The 22,393-nt window shown below is 58.1% G+C and overlaps 1 protein-coding gene across 1 annotated transcript in view; it reads right to left on the reverse strand.

The window, feature by feature from the left end:
* The window catches only part of Disp3 (dispatched RND transporter family member 3), a 44,440-nt gene extending 28,381 nt beyond the window's left edge, over nt 1–16,059 (reverse strand). Inside the window, exon 1 of the mRNA XM_015501350.2 lies at nt 16,007–16,059. The gene's annotated coding sequence lies outside the window, so the exon portion shown is untranslated. The remainder of the gene's footprint in view (nt 1–16,006) is intronic.
* Between the last annotated feature and the right edge of the window lie 6,334 nt (nt 16,060–22,393).

The raw sequence follows: 22,393 nt of genomic DNA on the forward strand, positions 1-22,393 counted from the left end.
CCTGGCAGGAGAGGGCAAGGCTGGCCAGGCTGTGGGCTCCGGCGGGGTGGCCCAAAGGCAGGACACCTTCTAGCATCCGTGGGCATGGCCTGTCCCCTTGTCCTACCTGCCTTCTGTTTAGACGGAGAGACTCATTATCCAGTTAGACGCCAGGCAGTGAGACGAGGAAGCTAATTGTGCCAGAGCTGGCTAATTAATGCTCTTTCCTATTAACATTCTCTGGAGTGCTCCATTTCAATTAGACGGTCTGTCCAAGGGGGGAAGGAGGGCTGCTGTCAGTCCAGAGGAAGAGAGGGCGAGGGGAAGCAGGGCAACAGAGACGGACATTGGAGAGATTCCAGACGGAGAAAGGAGAATGGGTGGTGGGGAGACAGAAGGAAATAGGGAAACAGAGAAGGGAGCAACTGACTAGGGTGGGGCCCTGGGGTGGATGGAGAGGAGAGGCGTCCAGCACGGTGGTGGACACTGCTCCTGTGACCTGCAAGATTCCTATCAATATTTTCGCCAGGTGTCCCAAAGCAGGCCTTCGGGGTGCCTGGGATGTCCTGAGGCCCAGTTTGCATCTCACAGGTGCAAATGTCCTGAGGCCCAGTTTGCATCTCACAGGTGCAAATGTCCTGAGGCCCAGTTTGCATCTCACAGGTGCAAATGTCCTGAGGCCCAGTTTGNTCTGTGGAGGGTGGAGTTGGAGCCGCCTCCTCAGTCCTCCCCTCAGGTAAAGGAGCAGACGCAGGCCACATTTGTACCTCTCCTCGGGACTAAGTACCCGTCCGACGTCCACTTCAGCCTTCCTTGTGGGGAGTACAGTTTGATGTGTTGGTGTGTGAGGATGTCAAAGGTCAAGGTTGAGTCCGCACAACCCTCCTCAGGTGATCTGGAGGCCCCTCTCTCCCATTGTGACCCCACCAGGGCTGTGGTCCCTGCCAGAGTCATCCAAATCTACCTCAGCTGTCCAAGCCTGGTTCAGTATCATCTCTGTAAGAAGACTTACCAGATCTGAAGCCCCAGTGTCCCCTCTTGTCCTCTCTTGGTGTCCCCACCACCCTTGTCATAATTTGCCTGGGGTAAAAATTACTTAAGGACAGAGATCAAGAGGAGTATGGCAGTGGCAAGATCTGTGGCTGTGGAGGCAGAGGGGCTTCAGTGCAGATCCTGTGTGACTTAGAGCAGGCAGCGCAACCTTTCTGAGCCTCCGTCTTCCCTCTTGCAGAACGGGGACAACGGTACAAGAGGCGGTGGGAAGGTGACGTCGACTGCAGGCTGGTCACAGTGCAGGTAAGGCAGGGAAACGAGGGCTCTGCTTTCCTCTTTACCCCACGGAGGCTGCAGACTCCCCGAGACCCACTCAGCAGGGTGTATTTCCCAGAGGTGGCCACGGCAGTGTCTTCTGTCCCACCAGCTCATCTCAGGAGGTGACTCTGGTATTCTTCCCTCCCGAGGGAATGTGTGCATTCCTCCCCTGGAATCTGGGTGGGCCTGAGGGACCCTCTACCGCAGCAATGCCGCTTTGTGACTTCCGAGGCTGAGTGATACAGGGTGCAGCTTCCGCGGCCAGGAGCTCCTGCTTGGAGCTGGCTGCCGTGGGGACCGGGGGCCAGAGCAGCCTGTGCACCAGCCCAGGCAGAGACCACGAGAGGAGCTCCCTCTGACAAGCCAGCTGACAGCAGCGTCACCCAGCGTGTGATGGAAAGGTGTGAGCGGGACTGCCTGCGGGGAGTCCCCACTCCCACGTGCAGGAACCCTGGCTGCCATGTCTTCTGGGAGTAGGAGAGCCAGTGGCCTGGCCCTGTCTAGAGGGACACTACAGCAGCACCCAGCAATAGTCCCAGAACATCCCATATGTGACTCCGTGACCTGCAGACAGCATTTGTGGGATTGAAACCCCCGCAGAAAGTTGGGCAGAGCCCCCTCCCCCAGCCAGAGCCCCACAGCGTTGGAGCCAATGGGGCTGGGCCACCGTGGTCCCTGTGGGGCGAGGAGGTCAGATGTGCTGAGTGAAGGAAACAGAGGCTCTGACCATCTTGGGGTCAGTGTTCATAGACCCCTCCCCTGGACAGAAGGACAGGGGGGATGTCGGGCGACGTCAGCACCTGGCAGTGTGGCCCCCTCTGGGTTGGGGAGGATCCGGAAGCATGAGAAGAGGACTCAGTGAGCCCCTGGTGTGTCACACCCTCTGCCCCCACACCTGCCTTCTCGGTCCACCCCTGAAACCAAGAGCTGCCACGAGGGTGGCCATCCAGTCTGGTGGCCCACTGACGTGGCTCTGGGCCAGCCTCAGCCACCAACTTTCTGTATAGCCCCAGGTAATGTCCCATCCTTCTTGGGGCCCCGTCTACCCATGTTGAAGAGAGATGGTGAAGGCCCAGGTCTCTCCGGCTGGGACACCCCCAGGAGGGCAGGCCCGGCCCAAGGGTCCCTCCACCCCCACCCCCCACCCAAGCTGAGGCCCCCCCACCTCAGCCAGTAGTTGCCTCCTCGACCCCTGACCCCTCCGTGTAGGCCGTGCAGGCCGGAGGACAGAAGATCACAGATTTGTTTTCCTTTCTCAGGTGACAGAATGGATTGGCTTGACAAGGAGCTCTGGCTGCTCTGTGCAGAGGAATACCCTCTGACACAGCCCAGAGCAGAATGGGGCCCTGGGCTGCGGGGGGCCTTGTGATCTCCATTGTGGGGGGGCTTGGAGTGTTCTCAGTGACAACACCCTCTGACTCTGTCCGCTGTCCCTCTTACACACAGAGGGAGTCGGAATTTGACTCTGTCTTTCAAGGCCCTGAACCAAGGTGGACACACATCCAGGGATTCAGTCTCCCTCTCTGGGAAAGGCAGTGGGTGGTCACCAGGGAAGGAACACTCCACCCCGTTTCAAGGTGAAGGGTTGGAGGGACCCACAGCCACATCTGCAGCAAAATCCAAATTTTATAACAGGAAAAAAAAAAAACAACCCATATGTGTATATTTAAATAAAACCCATTAGCCGTGGCTGTGCAGTTTGGGAGGACTATGGTGATTTTTATACTCCCCTTTATACTTGCCTGTTCCCAATTTTTCTGCAATGATCAAGTGCAGCCTTACTTTTAGAATCAGAAATAAATGTTATTTAAAAATAGAACGTGTGTGTGTGTGTGTGTGGAAGGGATTTGCAACAGCCTTCAACTCTTTGCAGAGTTACTATAATGGGCGTGGGAGGGGGCTTTGTCCTCCAAGGAGAAAACCAAGCAGAGCTGGCTTAAGTAGTAGCAGCAAGGAGCCCAGCAAGAAAGCGGCGGGACCTGGGACACAGGACTTGGCAAATGCTCAGTGGTGGGTGCCTGTGTGATCTCCAGGGCCCCTCAGATGCACAGAGAGGTCTTGAAATGAACAGGAAGTAGGCATGGTTCATCAGAGCCAAAGGGACCCTCAGGGGTCCTAGTCCCACTCCGTGGACTCGCACATGGGGAAACAGACTCAGGGGTCGGGAGGTAATTCCCAAGGTCGAGGGGCTAGGGCTGTTGGCTGGTGGTTTTCATCCTGCTCCACCACTGGATCTTGGGGTAGTTGTTTGTTTTTTTTTAAGTAACTTTACATATATGAATATATACCTACATACTGCATATATGAATGTATACTATATATATTTGGTATATATATACATATATATTTATTTTACAGTTGTAGATGGACAGAATGCCTTTATTTTATTTGTTTATTTTTATGTGCCTCACGCATGCCAGGCAAGCGCTCTGCCACTGAGCCCCAGCCCCCGCCCAGTTGGGGTGGTTTTTGGCAGCCCCAGGGCACAGCCAGGCCTGGAGAAGCTGGCATACGGATTCAATGAGCCAAACTGGGAGCTGTGTCTAAAGTGTAAGGGGAAAGGCATCTGTAACTAGCAGGCCAGAGGGCCGGCCATCTGGGCAGAGGGGCTCTGGTGGGAGGCAGTGGGGACATCCCGTAGCCCACTCTTCTCCCCAGCGCTCCAGGGATGGGGCCCCAGGTCAGAGTCTGTCTTGGGCCCTGTTTATGACTCCCCTCTGTAGGCATCAGATGACAGAACCCTTCCTTCTCCATTCCCCCATCCCAGCCAGGCTATTAAAGTGTAATCAGAACAACCACATTAGACATGCAGATTGGACTTAAAATACGTATATGTATATATCATTTAATGGCAATCAGGAGCTCATCAGCCTTTTCCTCCTGACTCGGGGGGTTCTGCCTCCCTGGCTTAGCTCTGCTTCTTAAACTTCTTGGGGTCTTTGATTCTCTCACCCTTGGGTGGAGAAATCTGGGCAGAAGTTCAAGGTGCACGCTCTTGAGTACCTGCGTCTGCCTCTGATATGCTGCAGTGGGGACACTGTGTCTGTCTCCTGGTCATGGCCTGCCCCTCCTGGGCATCCAGCTCACATGAGGTGGAATCAGGAGGAGGCCATGGTCCCTCCAAGGTATCACTGTCCTAAACCCCAATATTCCCACCAATCCAGATATTCACCCGGATCCCGAACCCTCCCCTGAGACCTGGCCGCTCCATCTCAGCCTCAGAGACTGGAGAGGCCCTAGGAATGAGAGGGAGGAAGTGGGTCAGAACCACACAGGCGGTGTGAAGCCAACGCCCAGCCAGCTCAACACAGACACTCTGACACCCATTAGGATAAAGGTAGCATCCCAGTTAGCTGAGCACCTACCGTGTGCCCGGTATTCTTTACCTATCCTCGGTCATCCTCACGTTAGCAAGGCAGGCATACGAACATCTCCATTTTACAGAAGAAAAAATCGTAATCATAGAGGTTAAGTAACTCCATCATGGTCACACAGCCAATAAGGTAGAATTAGAGTAAAAACCTCAGTTCTAGTGATCCCAAAGCCCAGGCTCTCTTTTGCTACTCGAGGCCCTCAAGGGCCTTGAGCAGTGGGATGCCTGGAATGAAGACACCATTGCCCTCAAGACACTGTGCGCATCCCCACGAGCTCTTAAAGCACAACTCAGTGCACGATATAAAGGGAGTCCCCGCCAGACGCTGGAACTTGGCCTTCCTTTGGTGGAACACAGATGGGATCGCTCCTTTCATGGATGGTTTGACTGCAGGTGCCAAGTGCCCTGGGTTGCAGGTGCCCAGACACGGGGCAGGACAGGATTCTGGGTGTGTGTGTGCACCCACTGGGTGAGATGAATGTTGGAATCAGCAGGCTGCGGCCCCTCAGGTGGATGGCCCCTCCAACCCACTGGGGAGCAGAACAGCTCAGGAAGGCTGAGGAAGAGGGTCACTGTTGCCATCCCTTGAGTGGGGACAGTGGTCTTTCCTGGCCCATGGACTCAAGCCGAAACACCGGCCCTTCTTGGCCTTGAGCCTTGCGGACTGGAACTCAGACCTCAGCCTCGTGGCTCTCCAGCCTTTCCACTCAGACGGCACTGCAGGGTGGGCCCTCCTGGGTGTCCGGCCTGCCGCCTGCACCCTAGGGCCCTTCCAGAATCTTCTTTCAAGAAGTCCCAGGTCCTACCCAGAATCTCAAAAGAAAAAGGCCACCAATCAGGGAGATGCCCGAGATCCACAGAGGGAGGGGTGTGGACCGTCTTAGTTCCCTGCCCAGCCCGGAGCCCTGGCTGGGTGACAGCAGCTGGCCCAGACGGGCTTGTGCCCTTCCCCCCACCAGAAACACCTCCCTGTGGGCCCCACTGCCAGCAGGAAGTTCAGGGATGCCCACGACCATCCTCTTGGGAAAGAGAAGAGCCCAAGTGGGGGGTGGGAGGGAGGTGGTGGGGACTCTGGTGAGCCTACCAGGGCCCCTCGGTTCCCGGGAAGGGCGGGCTCAGGGATGGGGAGCATGCAGGGCAGCTGGCCTCCCCGCTGACTCAGCCGCACAACACACGAGGGCAAACACGCCGCGCTCAGGCGATATTTCAGAAGGAACAGTGGGAAACCCCCAAAGGGACCTAACAAGACCGGGCCCAGCAGCCTCGGTGCCCTCCACCATGCTGTGTGCTCCCTCCCATAGGCTCTGGGGACAGATCTGGTTGCCCCAACACCAAGAGGGCTATCACGGAATGAAAGCAACCAGGGCCTGATGGCGGGGCGGGGGGGGGGATGGGTAAACTAAGCAATGTAGACTGTGCAGTCGGACTTGGGTTCAAGTCTGCTCTGTTGCCAGCCAGGGGCTGTAGGCAAGTCTGTTTCCCCATCTATAAAAGGGCACGGTGATGTCCCCTCCCCTGGCTGAAGCATAGCAGCTAGGAGGGTAATTATGAACTTCGCAGGTGGCAAGAGTCACAAATGTGGCCGCTGCCTGTGGGCAGGTCTACCAATCAGCAGAGCGGACCCTCCTCTCTGCAGGCCCCTGGACTTCAGTGTGAGTCAGAGTCACTTCTTAAAACACAGATTCCGAACCCCACCAACTCAGAGGCTGAGGCAGGAGGATCGCAAGCTCGAGGCCAGCCTCAGCAACTTAGCAAGACCCTGTCTCAAAATTAAGGGGGAAAAAATTAAAAGGGGCTGGGGATGTAGCTCAGTGGTAGAACTTCCCCGATTCAATCCCTAATAACGCCAAAAAAAAAAAAAAAAAAGGCAGCAAATTCCACACCCAGACCCCAGATGGCTCTCAGAGGTGGAACCAAGCAGCTGAGCCCATGCAGAGATTCCAGACATCTCACTCAAGACCCTGAGTGCTCCCCGGCTCCCGGGGCTCCCTCAGCAGGGAAGGGCAGGCTGCAGATGAGGAACGCTGGCCTCCCCAGGCTCTGGCCTCTCCCCACGGGGCTCTTGCCCGGGAGCTTTGCAGGCAGACTCCGTCTCTGGCTGGGGTCACTCCTCGGAGGGTCTCTTCCTCCAGCCATGGGGAGGGAAGAAATGGTGGCATCTGGACCAGGACAGAACTTTGTGACCAGAGAGGGGGCCGCAAACAGCCAACCAGATCTGCCAACCAGCTGCTTCTGATTGGAAGAACATGGACGACCTAGTGGGGATTGTCTGCCAGGCCCTGGGCGGGTGGGGGAGGGGGTAAGGCCATCCACCAAGCTCTACCGTGCACTGCACCTGCTAGGTGCTTTACTGACTCGTCTCTGATGGCCCCCCAGCTCTCCACACCAGGCAGCCGGCCGGGCTGGGCTGGATGGGGGCCTCCGCAGGTGGGTGTCAGAGCCGTCCCTGCAGCCAGTGAGCTCTGCGCTAAGAAGAATCCCACCCGGTGACCCCACTCCCTCCCCCTTCCCCTGTGCAACTCATCCTGACAGTCCTGGCTCTAGCAGCCCTCTCTCTCTCTCCGTTAGGATCCATTTGAGTCTGACGATTGGGAACTCTCGGCCCTAGGCTGCCCTCACCACCTGCACCAGCGTGGGGCCTGCACACACACACACACAGACACACACACTCTCCCACTCACACACACTCATTCACACACACACTCACACTCACACACACTCATACACACATACTATCACACACCCTCACTCACACACTTTCTCACACACTCATACACACACATTCACACCCACACACACTCTCTCACACTCTCACGCACACTCATACACACACTCACACACACATACACACACACACTCATGCACACTCACACACACACACACTCAGCGCCTGCCCCAGTGGTTTGGCCAGTCTAGGCACAGCCCAGCAGGGCAGTGGCCCCGGGAGGGGAGGAGAAGGGCAGCTTCATGGACTCACGCCCACCTTCCCCATCCAGGGGTCCCTGGTGGAAGCTCCCTGAAGTGCCAGCCCCCGAAGTGGCTCTGCGAGGGGCTTCCTGGCCATGCTGACCACTGACAGCTCAGGAGTGGCTGGGGGCAGGTAAGTCCAGGAGGTGGGCTCCAGATCCCTCCGCACCTGGGACCAGCTCGGAGGCCCTTGCCAGGGTGGGGAGTGTGCTCCAGCCCCCCGCAGTGTGCACTTTGTCACCCTTGGTGACAAAGCCGGGGCCTCAGCAGACAGATAGGAGTCTGGCCAGAGCTGACCAGCTCTCTGGGGCAGGCGGCCACCCTCCAGCACCCCCACCTCCACTGCCTTTCTCCAAACATGCCCAGGAGGCTCAGAGACCTCAGGCACCAAGAACTGCTCCAGCCCCAGAGCCCAAGAGAGACCCGTGAAGCCGACCCCCAGGCCCAGGGATCCCAGCCCGCCCCTCCCCCACCGACAGGGAGGTGCCACCCAGCCTGGACCCCGCTTGCCCCTGCCCAGTCCTTCCGTGGTGAAGGGGCTCTGTCCTGTGTTTGTGACCTGGGCAAGTCTGCCCCTCTCTTTGCCTCAGTTTGCCCTTCTGTCAAATGGGACTCAAGGAACTCTTAGGGCCTCTGAGTCTGTCGTTTGGTGTCTTCAAAGGGCCAGGAGTGTGACAGGACAGAAGGCAGGAGGCAGCTGGGAACAGAAGGAGATCGCAGGGTCTGGGGTCCTGGGGGCCTCCTTACCCTGTAGTCTTCTAGGTCCCAAATCCTGCCCCAGCCAGGAGCCGGGCACCCATGACCAGAGGGCCCGCAGGTGGGGAGGGGTGGGAGGTGCAGAGAGGGTGGGATCTGTCTCTCCCCACCCTGACCCTGGGCATTTACTCCAGGGCGGGGGAGGCGGCCGGGAAGCCTGGGCCTCCTTGTGCTGGACAGTTGGTCTGCAGAGGGCAGAAGAGTCCACTCAGTCTTTCAGGCAGGTGAGGGCAAGAATGAAGCCCCCCACCCCAGGCCTGGGCTTAGTGGGTCTTCTCACCCCCACCCTCGAGGGAAGATGCACAGGACTCTAATCTGGAACCAAGTCCCCTCCCCAGGGATCTCCTGGGCAGGTGGGGATGCCAAGCTTCCCTTTGTGAGCCCTTGGGGTCAGGCCCTGCCCAACAAAGCCTGATTGCCAAGGCCACAGCCCCTCCCCAGGCCATGGCTTCCTGCCTGCAGCCCCTCCCATCCTCACACCCACTACGGGCACTGGCCCTAGAGAGCGAGGGCTGTCCTGGTAAGTCATCGGGGTCCTCCCGGGGACCTCTTGGACTGCTTTCCTCCCAAAGGCTCCGTGAACCTTCTCACCCCAGATCCATTTTCAGCCTCATTAATGCCCACGAATGCCTCTCGCGGACGGGTCCCTGTTTATCACGGATCCCTGGCTCTGCCGCTCTGGGATCGCCTGCTCGAGGCTCTGCAAGAACCCGTGGGAAAGGCAGCCTTGCAAGGACACCCGCAGCCCCGAGCCTCGGTGCTCGGCCTCGGCCAGACCAGGAGGGGCTTCCTCCTCCTCTGGCAGCGGACGCTTCTGCAGAGCCCGATCCCTCTCTGGCTTAGCCTGTGTCTCTCGCCTGTGTCGCAGGGAGGAGCTGAAACCTACATCCTGCCTTTGTGAAGCTGCAAGATGATGTTTTAAAAGCAGCCAACGCTGCTCAACCCGAAATTCCCTCCTGCAGGCCCGTCCAGAGGGGCACAAGCCCCCGTGTCCACACTGGGTGAACAGGGGCACCATCGGGTGAAAGCCAGGAAAGTCCCGCCAGCCCACCAGCCGCTGCCCATGTATGGACATCTGGAAAGTGATCCATTTGGTTGCTTGGCTTCAGGAAGCAACTGGCCAAACCCCGTCACCCTGTCACCGGGGACAGAGCCCGAGTCCAGGCGTACAAATTACCCAGATGACTGAGGATTCAAAAGATGCTTCGCCTTCAACTGCTTTTGTCCCCGAGACCCAAATCAAGTTCACGCAGAGGCCAAAGTGAGGGTCTTGGCCACGGTGTGGCAGTTTGCTCCTGGCTCCTGTGGTCAGCTCACCGGGGTTAGTGCCAGCTCAGTGGCCAGCTGCTCAGTCCCTGAGTGGCATTTCCCATTGTTAAAATGGTGACAGTGAGGCTGTCCCATTCATTGCTGGGCAGGTATGAGGACGAGGTGAGTGATAGCTACAAAACTCTGAGCCCTTCGCCAGGTGAGGTGGCGCCCGCCTGTAATGCCAGCAGCTCGGGAGCTGAGGCAGGAGGATCGCGAGTTCAAAGCCAGCCTTAGTGAAAGCCAGACGCTAAGCCACTCAGTGAGACCCTGTCCCTAAATAAAATACAAACTAGGGCTGGGATGTGGCTCAGTGGTCGAGTGCCCCTGAGTTCAAACCCTGGTACCCTTCCCCCCAAAATAAAAACCTCTAAGCCCAGGTAGCAACATATGTTGACTATTGTCCTTATCATTGTAGTGACAAATTCCAGAAGTCCCCACAAGGGGAGAGGAGGTGAAATCCTCTGGAGAGTGCAAAGGTCAGGAAACACAGCCCAGGGACACCACCTGGCTCAACCTTCCTGGCCCCAAGCCCCACCTCAGTCACCTTCCCTGGAGTGGAAGTTCACCACCTGGCTGACCAGGAGGCTTCCTGCTGGCAGCTGCGTCTCCTCTTAACAAGCTTTGGCAAGGGACACGCATCCAGGTGCCAGTGTGTGTTGGATGCTTGGAGCAGATGGTGGGGCGGGAATGAGCCTTCCACTCTGCACCCAGCTCTGCCACCAAGACGGGAAGCTGGGGAGCGAGCCCCGCCACTCAGGGGCACCACCTGGGAACCTGCCTCTTGGCCCTGGGAGGCTGCTGGCCTGGATGGTGTCCTCTGGGCCCCAGAGAACACACAGGTGCCCCTTGCACTCCCTGGGAGCCACCTGGGCCACGACTCGCCACCCACCACCTCTGCTCCAGGGAAAGGGGTCCTGGGAGTGGGGGCAGGGCACTCCGTCAGCTGTCCAAGGACAGAGTGTCCACTCCCGGGTCACACTGGCACACAGAGCTTACGGAGGGGGTCGGAGGTCCTGGACACCGTCCCCCAGGATTCACTCTCAGGTTCTGAGGAGTGACCTCTGGAAGGGACCTGGGTGGCACCTGTGAGCATCTCAGCCCACACCAGCCCTTCTCACTGTCCCCGCCAGTCACCCCTTGTTCCCAGTCGTCTCAAGACTCAAGTCTGCCACCCAATGGCCAGTTCCAAACTGCCCAGGTTCGCAGGCTGGTTCTACCAGAGGGCGGAACACAGGGAGGAGGCGAAGGCACCATCTGGGTGCCCGCTCAGCCCGCGGTGCTGCTCTCTCCGCGGTTCTCCCCGGGGGCTTGGGGGGAAGCAGTCACAAGCCTACGCTTCGGTGACGTGCTCCAGTGGCTGGTCCCAGAAGCACTGAGTTCCTCCTTCCAGGTTCTGGCAGGGATACAGCTGCTGCGGGTACACATGCCAGCAAGCTTGCCAGGGCTGGGAGGCTTAGTATAAATAGCCCCGGGCTGCCCACCGCCGCCTCCTCCCCTGGCTTTGCTTCCAAGCCTTCCCCTTCCTGGTTCCCAGAGTAAATTTGGTAGCAGAAGCTCTGCTGGCCCCACCTGCCCCTTTACAAGCTGTGTGACCCTGGGCAGATGACTCAACCTCTCTGGTCTCAGTGCCTTATATGGTGAAATGGAACAAGAAGACCTGCCTCTAGATGACTGCAGGGATTGCGGGCACACAGTAGGCATTCGGCAACTGGCAGCCGCTCCCCAGCTCCTGTGGGTATGGTCAGCTCTAGCCTCTCATTGTGGCAGGGACCGGAGGCCACCAGCCTTGGCCGGTGCCCCTTTCCAAAGAGCTCTGACTAACATGCAGCTCTTTGTGGCTAATGTCTGCAAAGCATTCAGCACGGTGGCTGGCACCCGGCTACTGTCCTATGTTCACAATGGTCACTGTTCATGGTGACGACCTGGACCGGACGGCGCGGGCAGGCTGGTGTCAGGACAGAGAGGACTCTGAGCAGCTGGTGCGCAGCACTTCCCCTCTGCCCTGCAGGGGAGGTGTTAGGTCACTGGTGTCATAGACACACATTCAGAAAACCAGGAGGTTAGGTGGGAAGAGCCCAGTCTGGGGTGCTGAGGCTCTGGCTGTGGCACCACGGTGCTGTGTGATGCCGGGCAGCTCACTGGCCCTCTCTGAAAGAACTTCCCCATCTGCAGAGGCCTCTCGCAGTGCTGACCTTTTTGAGGTGTGTTTCCAAGTCCAGCCTCCCCAGTGGGCTCCTGCCTGAGGTGGGTCGGGCTCTCCAAGTTGGGGCCCAGCCCCAGCTCAGAAGCCTCAGGCCCTGGGCTTGGGCCACTGAGAGGTAAGCTGGGTGGTAGTACTGGTCTTCACTGCTGGCAGCAGAATTTATATTCTTTTAAAAACCATCATACTGTGGGTTTCTTGACCCCCCTCCAAAAAAATGAACAAATGAACATATAACTAGAAACAATGCATAATACTGGGGAAACCGGGATTTTTGCTTCATTCAGATCAAAACCCGAGGTTGGTCTCCAAGCTGTGTGACCTTGGGCAAGTCTCTTCACTTCTCTGAACCCAGATTTTCCCATGCATTCAGTGAAGATAACGATTCCTGTGGCACAGGTGGCTGCAAGGCTCGTGTGACAGTGTCTGTGAATCCTTGGCACTTGGCACCCGGTAGGCATTCAGCAGTGGCAGCCACTGTTACTGGTATTGTCATCTCCAGCCGCCCACTGTGGGCCAGGGACCGGAGGCCGCCAGCCTTGCATGGTGCCCCTTCACAAAGAGCCCTGACTCGTTCACAGACGCGCATTACTCAGCAGCCTCCCACCAGGACGGGTGGCCCGCTGGTCCTGTGGCCAGGCCGGGAGTGAGCTCCCTGGGAACTCACTGGTACCTTCCCTGGACCAGTCCGGGCAGCATCCTGCCCTGGCCTGGGAGGAGACCTCCCGGGAGCCCGTGGGGAGTGCTGCTCGCTGTCCTGTCCACCCAGGAGGAGACCTGCTCGCTGTCCTGTCCACCCGGGACACAGCTCGTGGGAGATGCAGATCCGAGCCTGGGCGCCCGTCTCTATTTCGGGCTGACACGGCTCCGGATTTATCTTCCCTGGGCCTTGGTGCTTTGGAATCCAGCTTGGAGGGTGTTTTGACAGACGGTGACACTTCTCCGCTCCTCTGGCAGAAACATGCTCCGGTGGGGGGAGGGTGGGCAGGGAGGAGGATTCCGAACGACAAAGCCTCTTCCTGGCTAGGAGGATGGGCATCTGGACACTCCTGCCTCACTGTCCACCCCTCAGTTCTTCCACGTTTGGGTGCCGGGAGGGGTCCAAAGGGGTTCAGGCGAGGAAATAATTGCAAAGAGGGGGAGGGAGCCCCAGAGGCTGGTCACCAAGCTTCCCATGAAAGTAATGCCCACGTGGTTATGGACGCCAATAAAACTGTCATCATCAACGACCAGTGCCACCGTCACCACCGCTGCTTTTTATGACTGGCAGTGGGCGGGCCCAGGCCTCAGGGAACCCCCTCTTCCTCGGCATCTCCCTCGTGAAGCCCCTGACTCGTGGTGGTTTGAGAAATGCTGGTACCCGCCGCCCTTCCTCTGGCCACAGATGTGGCAAATGAGAACCTGCAGGCAGTCCATCAGGCGACTCTCAGGGACCCGGAGCTGCCTGCAAGGTCCCAACCCACTGGCAGGACCTCAGAGGTGCACTCAGCTTGTCCCTTCTCTGGGGTCATTCAGAACCAGCCAAGAGTCTGCCTCCTGGGAGGAGGGACCCGAACTCAGACAACTCCGTCGGCCTTTGAGTGACGGGGTGCAGGAGAGGGGAGGGGGACACAGGGAGGCAGGTCTAAACTGTAGGAAGAAGGCGTCACCATGGCTCCGGGCATACGGGGACCTAGAGACGGGGTGTAATCTCCTCCCTGTCCATTCACCACATTTCCACCAGAGTCGGTGGCTCACTGATCTGACCTGACAGCCGGATCAGTGCCTGCCTCCCCTCCATGGACATGGTACTTCAGCGGGTAACCTTAGGAGAATTACTTGACATTTCTGTTGTATTAAGGAAATCATCTGAACATCCCTCACTCGGGGTCAAGATGACAAAGGTACCGGAACCTCAGAGATGACGACCACAGTTTCAATCCCACTAAATCCAGGGACTTACTAGACAGTCAAAGTTCCAGGTTACTGTGGCCCAAAGGGACCCCACAGGTCACCCCAGCCAGCTCTGTCACTTTACAAATGAAGCTCAGAGAAGGGAAGCAGTTTGCCCAAGGACACCCTGGGAATCTGTGGTCAGGCTGGGGCTAGGATCCGGCCTCTCCACTCCTTCCACCACAGGACCACTCCTTTCTCATCCCTTTTCTGGTCTTTAAGGGCAAGAGTGAGCCAAGGCCTGGGTGCAAACCCTTCAAAAGGCCAGCTTCCCGGGCAGGGCTGGCTGGGACCCCACACACCCCCCTCCTCCCAGAACCTCCCTTCCTTGGAGAGGCTAAGGCCTCTGAGGCACCCAGCCCTGGAAAGGAGGCGGAAGCTGCAGAGGCCGTGGGCAGAGGAGGGTCAGACTTCCAAAGAGATGGGAATGGAGACGTGGGGTCTGTGGAGGAGGAGGCGAGCCTGGGAGAATGGAGTCGGCTCCCCTGGGCCTGCTGCACCTGGGAGTGGAGACTGCGCCAGACCCAAGCTAAGGAAAGTGGGAGAGAGAATAGGAGGATGGCGGAAAAGACAGACCAAGAACATGGACGGGTGGGACGGAGGGCAGGGAAACAAAGAAAGTGGACGCTGGTGGGAGAAGGCAGGTCTGACTAGGTTGGGTGAACTTGACGGTGGAAAACCAAACACAATGACCCCGAGCTTCAAACCAAGATTTTGCAAGACTCGCTTCCAGCTCTCTCCTCCCTCCTTGGGCAGATGCCCGAGATGCTCAGAGGTCTGAAGTGGGAGGTGAGGAGGGGGCTGATTGCCTCTTAGCAGTGAATGGTGTGTGTGTGTGTGACACGTGTGCAGGGGGTGGGGGTTGGAGTTGGAGGGGTGGGAGAGTGTGTGGGGGGGTGAGATATGCTCACCTGAAGCCCGAGGGGCTCTGTGAGTCCCAGGGTATCAGTGGAGCCCCGTGAAGTGGATTCTGAGTCTAGGACTCAGTGAGTCCATCTGGAGGGAGCAGCCGAGTGTGCACCTGGAGTCAGATGTTGTCCACTTCCCCGAGCTTGCGGGGAGATCTGCGTTCACATGCGGGTCAATCTTGGGTCTGTGTGTGGATGATGTGCGTATGGACTGTGGGTGCGTGTGTAACTCTGCGAGTGGACTGTGAATCTGAGCGTGGATAATCCGCGAGTGGTCTGTACGTGGTGTGTGCGCGCGTGCGTGGACGGATGTGAGTGCGCGCGGACTGTGGGGCTGCGTGTGCGTGCGCTGGTTGGCACGCGCTGGGGCTATTGCTCGGCTCCCCGGCCGGCTCAATGCGCTGTCCGCGGTGCTGACCCGGGCGCACGGACAGACCGGGACCCTCGTTCAGCCTCTAGAGGGATCGCTGGAAGCGGGCGCTGGCCGCGGAGCGGAGGGGCCAAATGGAGGAAGCCCGAAGGAGGCCCCTTCCCAGCTCCGCGGCGGGCCTCCCTGGGGAGTTGGGGAAACTTCTCCCAGCGGCGGGGTTGCCTCTCCGGACTCGCGCCTCTCGAGCGGGGAATCTTCCTTCCACCCTCGGGGCTGCTACTGCCCCATTGCCCACCCCATCTCCACCCTCATTCGCCTTCTCTAGGTGTCAGCTTCCATCATCAGCCCGCCGACCCCAGAGCCCCTACGCGCACCCGGCGGTACCTGCGGCCAGGTTAATTGGGCCCCAAGACTCAATGTCCCGCCGAAAGCACGAGTGCGCTAAAGGAAAGGGTGGGTGGAGGGGGAGTCCACAGCCCTTCCCCGTCTGTCCCTCTGCTCAAGCCCGGCGGACAGACCGATCGGCGGCTTCAGACCGACGCTCAACTTTTATGGAACGAGACGTCCACCCGACGGGACGAGCCGGTGGCCGGAGGTCTGAAGCCTGCCCGTTTCTAGACATCGAGCTCGCCCGTGCAGATCGAAGCTGCCCTGACTCCGCGGGGTGTTGGTGTGAGGCTGGGGCCCGGCCTCGGGGCTCAAGTCCTGGACTCTGCGCCACCGGCGGCTTTCCCGGGGGCTCCGAGGCCCGCACCCCTGGCTGGCCAGAGCGCGGGAGAACTTCACACAGCTCCTGGCGCCGGCCAGGGTGCGGGCGATGCGGAGGACCTGCCCTCTCCTCGGAGCAACGTATCCCCAGCCCCAAGACTGGATGGGCGCCCGGCGGCCGTCGCACTCACCTCGGCTGGCCGNGGCTGCGTGTAGCGCAGCGACCCCTGGGGGTCAGTCCCGGCCTCTGCAAACGGCCCTGGCCAGGCCCCCGCCCCGCCCCCGAGGTTCTGAGGTTCCTTAGTCTCTTCCCAGCCCGCGCTCCTGCGCCTCTCCAGCTGGTCGGCCCAGCCTTGGCAGGTTGCCAGCCTCCTGGACACTCGAGGGCATCCCCGGGTGCCCTCCGGAGGGAGCTGCCAAGCTCAGGCTCCTGGTACTGTGTCTTCCTCCCTCATTCTCCATTCACCTCGCTGGCACCAGAGCCCAGAGCCCTGCCAGCCCCTGGGACCGGGCATCCCTCCAGCGATAGCACGCTGTCTGCACACTGACACCCCTGGCCGTAGGGCCACAAGGAGAAGGAGGCTGGAAGCCAAGGCCAGTGGCCTGGCCCCTTTCCATCAGGGCTCAGAAAGTGTTGGCATTGGTGTCACCCAGGGAGAGCCAAGGAGGCTGCCTCAAAAGAGGACCAGAGGCCAGCCCCCATCTGCAGGATCAAGAGGTGTTAGTGATAGAATCCAGAGAAGGGAAGCCATTGCCACCACTGGGTAACCCTGAGCCACGAGTTCATAATATATGGACAGTGTGTGTGCTGGAGGTGGGCAAGACAGAATCCCTGCCTTCAGGAAGCTTCCAGCCTATGGGAGAGTTATGAAGTGAAATGCCAAGCCCCACACCTGCCCCACATCTGCCCCACACCTGCCCCACGTGGTTCAACCCACGTTAGTCCCCCACCAGAGCACCTAGCCCTGATTTATATATATATTTACATTATATATATTTATATATATACACATATGTATATATGTATATATATATATATATATATATATATATATATATATATATTATATNATTGTGGTTTCAATTTTTTTAAATATTATATTTAGTTGTTGATGGACCTTTATTTATGTATTTATATGTGGTGCCAAGAATCAAACCCGGTGCCTCACACATGCCAGGCAAATGTGCTACTGCTGAGGCCCAGCCCCTAGCCCTTATTTTTAAAAGGGGAAAATCAAGGTGGGCCCCCTCTAATTTGGGATGTTGAGTGAGGTCCCACTCTGTCACCACCTGCCTCTCTGCTCTGCCTCTCTGGTGTGCGGTCCCTGAGAGGTGCACCCACTGGCTGGCTGCCAGGTGGACACACTGGTATTGATGACCCCAGGTGCTGGAGAGCTCATCTATGCTGATTGATCATCAAGGGACCCACTGCCAGGCTGTCTGAGTCTGACAGAGGACCCTCAGTGGCTCCATCCAGCCTTGAAGACATTAAGGTGGGGGTAGGTCCTGGTGTGAAGGGGGCCACTCTGAGCTGCAAACAGAGATCTCTCCAAGTGGAGAGGGTTTGAGTTGCTGCCTTAGGGACAGAGGCCAAATTCGAAAGATGAATACAGAAGGATAGCTCAGCACTGCCTGCAAACGTCCAGCCCAATCACCATATCCCAGAGGGAAGGCGGAGAGGGAGGAGCCCTGGGGGAGGGTGGGGGGAAGGAGACCAGGAAAAGGCTGGTTTTTAAGGAGCAATGGCGGCACCCAGTGTGCTCCCTGGCCCAGCTGAGAGCACAGGGTTCGCTCTGCTGGAGTGAATGGCTGGCTTCTCTTCAGTTTGTTTTAAGGCTGCTTCCAGAAGGTTCCTCAAAGTCCTCCAAGGCCGCAGTGCCGTTCCTGGCAGTCTGCTGAACCCACAGGGCACCCTGTCGTGGTCCTGTGATGCTGTGCCACCCTCTGCCCATGCAGCCCCCACTCCCCGGAGAGTATTTTTAGTGAACTTGATAAGGGTCCTGATGAAGTTCTCATGACCTTCAAAGGGGTCCTGGCTTCCTTCTGCTTAGCTGGCTGGACCTGTGTCCACCTTGGTCACACATTCCTCAGAGCCTTCCCTTGCCTCTCAGGACCTCCAGATGACCTGGTGGGAGTGGGCTTGCCTGCTCCTGGTAAGGAGCTTCTCTGAAGGGAGGGGGCAGAGGCAGGGACCTATGGAGGTGGGAGCAAGTGCGGACTGTGGTGGCCGGGAGCGCTGGAGAGAGGTAATCTTCCCAGGCCATCAGCCGGGTTTTAAAAATGCAAATAGAACCAGGCCTTTGAAATATGCCTGCTGTAAAGGGACCGTGTGGCAGCAGGGGTGGGTGCCGGTGTGGAAAGTTGTGAGATCCTCTCCTGGGGCCTGGCTGCAGGCTCCCTGCTCCTCCGGTGGGGTGGGGAGCGGAGGTGGTCACAGGCCTGGGAATACTGGACTGGGGACCTCTGCCCTACCTCAGGGCACTTCCCCAACCCCCCTCCTTACCTCCAGGCGCACATCAGGGCAGACTCCAGTGGCCTCGGATGTGGCCCCATTGAAAAGCTGCAGAGAATGAGGTTCTGGTCTCCTCTGGGTCCCCATCCCTGTGCTGCCTGGGGGAAGTTCCTCCAGGGTCTTCCAGGGTAGGTACAGACAAGCTCCTTCCCTTCCGCTCAAGTCTTGTGACTAACTGAAACCCCTTCTTTTGTGAGGGGGACGAGCCATAAAAGGCTGCTTTGTTCTTACCTCTGATCCCTTCGTTTCTCCTCTGTCTTCCCCCAGTGATGTCAGAGCCAGGCCTCTGGTTCCACTCTTTCCAAGAAAGCCATCTTTCCGTTCCACCCCTTGCCAACCGTGTGACCTTGGCAAAGTCACCTCACCTTGCTGGGCCCCAGCTGCCTTGTCTATAAAGTGGGGGGAGAGTGGAAGTAACTGTCCCATAGTAGTGACTACAAGGAGCTCATAAAGGGTGAAAAAAATCTATGCAAAAGTAGCATTTAGCACACGGCAGAGCACATACCAAGCTTTAAATAAATATTACCATAGTCTTTGCATTATCACCACCTGCTGGCGAGAGCTGACCAAATCATCTCTCCCTTCTTTGCCCCGGTGAGGGGGTTGTGTGCAAATGGAGTCCTCCAACCAGATGGTTGAGCAGCTGAGGATGGAGCATATGGGGAGTGTTGGGAGTGTTTATCTTCAAAAATATGGTAGATTAAGACATTGTCCCAGCACCTGGGAGCAGAATAAATACATTTATAACTAGGTCCCTTTCCAAGCTGCTAACACTCTGACTCTGGAGGTCCTGACCCAGCTCCAGCCTCCCCTTCTCCAGGAAGCAGTGTGTGTGTGTGTGGGGGGGGGTGCTGCAGAGAGCTCGGATTGAGGGAACTGGGCTTGATTTTTCTACGGGTCTTTTATTAGCTGTATGACCTTGGACGAGTCGTTTCGTTTCTCGGCGATTCCATCTCCTCATCTTCAAAATGAGAGTCCTAAGGACCTCTGCCTCTAATATGCTTGCAATTACCTTTTCAGCAGAAGTGGGCCACATTTATAGGTAACAGTTTGATGATCAGTTCTATATATAGTTGTAATTATATATCGTTAGAAAGATATATGATGGAATGATCAATTCTGTTTCGGTGATTTTCAGGGTTGATTGCACTTCATATGACATAATGGATGTAAAAGAGCTCAGGAAACTCGCCCAAGTTCACAGTGAATGAATCTCTGACTTGAGGTCATGTAGGAAGTCATCGGAAGAGCTTAGGTTGGCTGTCAGGCATCCTGGGGCCCGGGCCTGAGCTCCCCTGGAAGCCCCCTCTTCCCTGAAGCTCTGTCCGGGAGTTACCTGTGAGCTGATGGAGAAGAGCGCCCACCATCTGAGAGAACCGGAAGAGTCTGGGGGAGGGCAATCGAGTTGGGTGGGGAAGGGGGTGCTCCAGACAGGGCCTGGGCTTGACAGATGGGAAGCCCCCTCCACCTGCTCCCCCAGAATCCTGCGAGCAGCCAGGCCCGGCTCTCCTTTCCCAGCCTCACTGCCTCCTCCAAGGAAGCCGGCAGCCTGTGCCAGAGTGAATACAATCCAAGTTATTAATTGCCTGCAACAATTAGCCCTAGCGCCTGGGCCTGCAGACGCCCAGGCTCTGAAAGAGGGAGCCAATTACAGCTTCATCAATATTCACACTGCCGCACAACCCTCTCCCGACAAGATGGCCCCCCGCGCCCCCACCCGTGTTTCCAGGGGCCTTTGCTCTGACCCCAACCTCTGCAGAAAACCAGCTATTGCTGAGGCCTTAGAGAGTGGAAGTCAATGCAGGTGACATCGGAGGGGTATTTCACATGGGGACCAGGGCCCTGGTGGGGAGGAGCAGACTCCTGCCCTAGAGCTGGACATCATGCCCATAGCCAAGGACTCTCCCCTAGGAGGGGTGAAAGTGCAAGCTCCACATCGGGGTGTTGGTAGACCCGAGGGCCCTTGAAATTGGGAGGTTGGAAATACCCTTGAAAGTTCCAGCTCAGTCACACACTGGCTTTGTGGCTTTGGGGACTTTGCTTCCTGTCTCTGGGCTTCTTTCCTTACCTGTAAACTGGGGACACAGACCCACCTCCCCCAGGGGAAGACACAGGGCGGGGCCTCTGCAGGCCTGGGGTGCGCGGGACAGAGCGGCTGGAATGGAAGTCCAGGATCCTCGGGAAGCTCGGTGATGGGGAGTGAGGGGGAGGGGCAGAGGGGACCTGGAGGCCGGCCTGGTTTTGCTGGGACTTATTCTGTGGTCTTGGTGTCCTTCCATCTCTGGCCCGTTGCTCCTACTGCCAGGTGAGGACATGAGGCAAGGGTCCCCTGGCTGCCACCTCCCAGGACAGTGTGGCAAGGCAGAATGAGCTGAGGAGGCGGTGGCTGTGGGGAACACGGAAGCCCCAGGTTTCTGAGGGTCCAGTGGCAGCGGCAGCACACGTGATGGAAGGTGCAGAAGGCCGTGGAGACGCGTGGACAAGTGCACAGGCCAAAGCCGTGACCCAGCGGGAAAGAGGCGCAGGCTCTGACTAGGACAAAACGGAGTCCTCTCCTGGCCAGAGCGACTGGGAGGGGCGGGGTGGAAGTCCCACCATGGGCCTTGTCCTTGGGCCTTTTCAGGACCGTGGACAGGAGCCGAGGCTGCCCTGATTGAGGGGAGCCCGGTGAGGGCCTGAGTGGAAACCTTGGGGGCTCTGGGTGAGCAGGGCCAGGGTCAAGGACAACTAGCCACACCTGGCTCTTGAGTGCCCAGGTGGCTTCCCGTGGGTAGAGGGTAGGGGTCTTCACACAGCCCTCTGCCCAGCCTCCCCCGGGGATGCCGCGGGCTCCTGGGCGCCTGCCTCTCAGTTCTTCATGACTCAGCAGAGAATCCCAGCCCCACCCTCCCCTGGGCCTTGGTCTCTCTGGCCTCAGCTTCTGGGCACAGTTGGTCATCCTCTCCCCCACCCAGTCAGCCGGGCTGGCCTTCTGGAGCCAGGAACCAGGTCAGCTTTAACCCTGGCCACCAGGCCCCACTGGGCCTCCTCAGTGACAGCAAGAAATAGCTCTTCTGGCATTTTCCCAGGCAGGAATCTGTGGCTCTGATGGCCGCCCCAGAGCCAGCTCCTGTCCTGCCCGTCTCCGTGGGCAGGGCCAAGAACGCTCGGTGCCAAAAGTGCAGTGGCCGGGGCCTCTGGACTGGAATGTCAGCTGGACGGCAGGTCGTTGTGTCCTGGCAGCTACAGGGCCTTCTGGGCAGAGGGATGCTCCTTAGGACATTAGCCACAGGAACAGCTAATGGCCGCCATTTACTGCCTGCCAGGCTCTCAGTGTGCCTTACTCCATTCACCAACCACCCCCGAGGACGGTCCTCTTGTCACCCTCATTTAAAGATGAGGACATTGAGGCTCCGAGAGTAGTAACCTGCTTTATGTCACCCAGTAGGTGATCACTGGGGACCCGAGCCCAGGCAAGCACCACTTGATCTTCCCATTTTACAGATGGGAAAATGGAGGGTCCGAGAGGTTAAGGGATTGGTGAAGGGTCCCAGAAACAGGGATGGAGAGGATATGAACCAAGGTTTGCCCGAGGCTGTAGATGCCACACCTGTCCCTCTACCTCTCCCTGGTGGTCGAGGTCCCTGTTGGGGACCACTGTCAGTGCTCCTGAGCATGGCACTGGGGCCTCATCCTGAGGTCAAGCACGACTCAACTCGTCCCCCTGTTGGTGATCAGCGAGGTCACTCCCAGGGGAAACAGCCCAAGGTGGAGCTCAAATTCCATCTGGGGGTGGGCTCTCTCAGAGGAGGTCCTTGCTCAGAAACCAGAGGACCCACCCTGCAAAAGGCAGCTACTTCCCGGACCCAGGAGGACAAGGTCATGGTCACTTCGAGAACAGGACGCAGGGGCCAGGCTGATGGCTGCAGACACACCACGGGGTTGGTGCCACCTAACACCACTGCCTGGTCATCTCCTAGCCTCTCTCCTCACAAACGGGGAGACTGGGACCCAGGGCAGGTGGCCACATTGGTGTGGTCACCTCCGGGCAGCACTGTCCTCTCGGCCACCTTGCCAAGCCTTTATG

The sequence above is a fragment of the Marmota marmota genome, unplaced genomic scaffold (genome assembly GCF_001458135.2).
Source record: "Marmota marmota marmota unplaced genomic scaffold, marMar, whole genome shotgun sequence".
Classification (NCBI taxonomy): domain Eukaryota; kingdom Metazoa; phylum Chordata; class Mammalia; order Rodentia; family Sciuridae; genus Marmota; species Marmota marmota.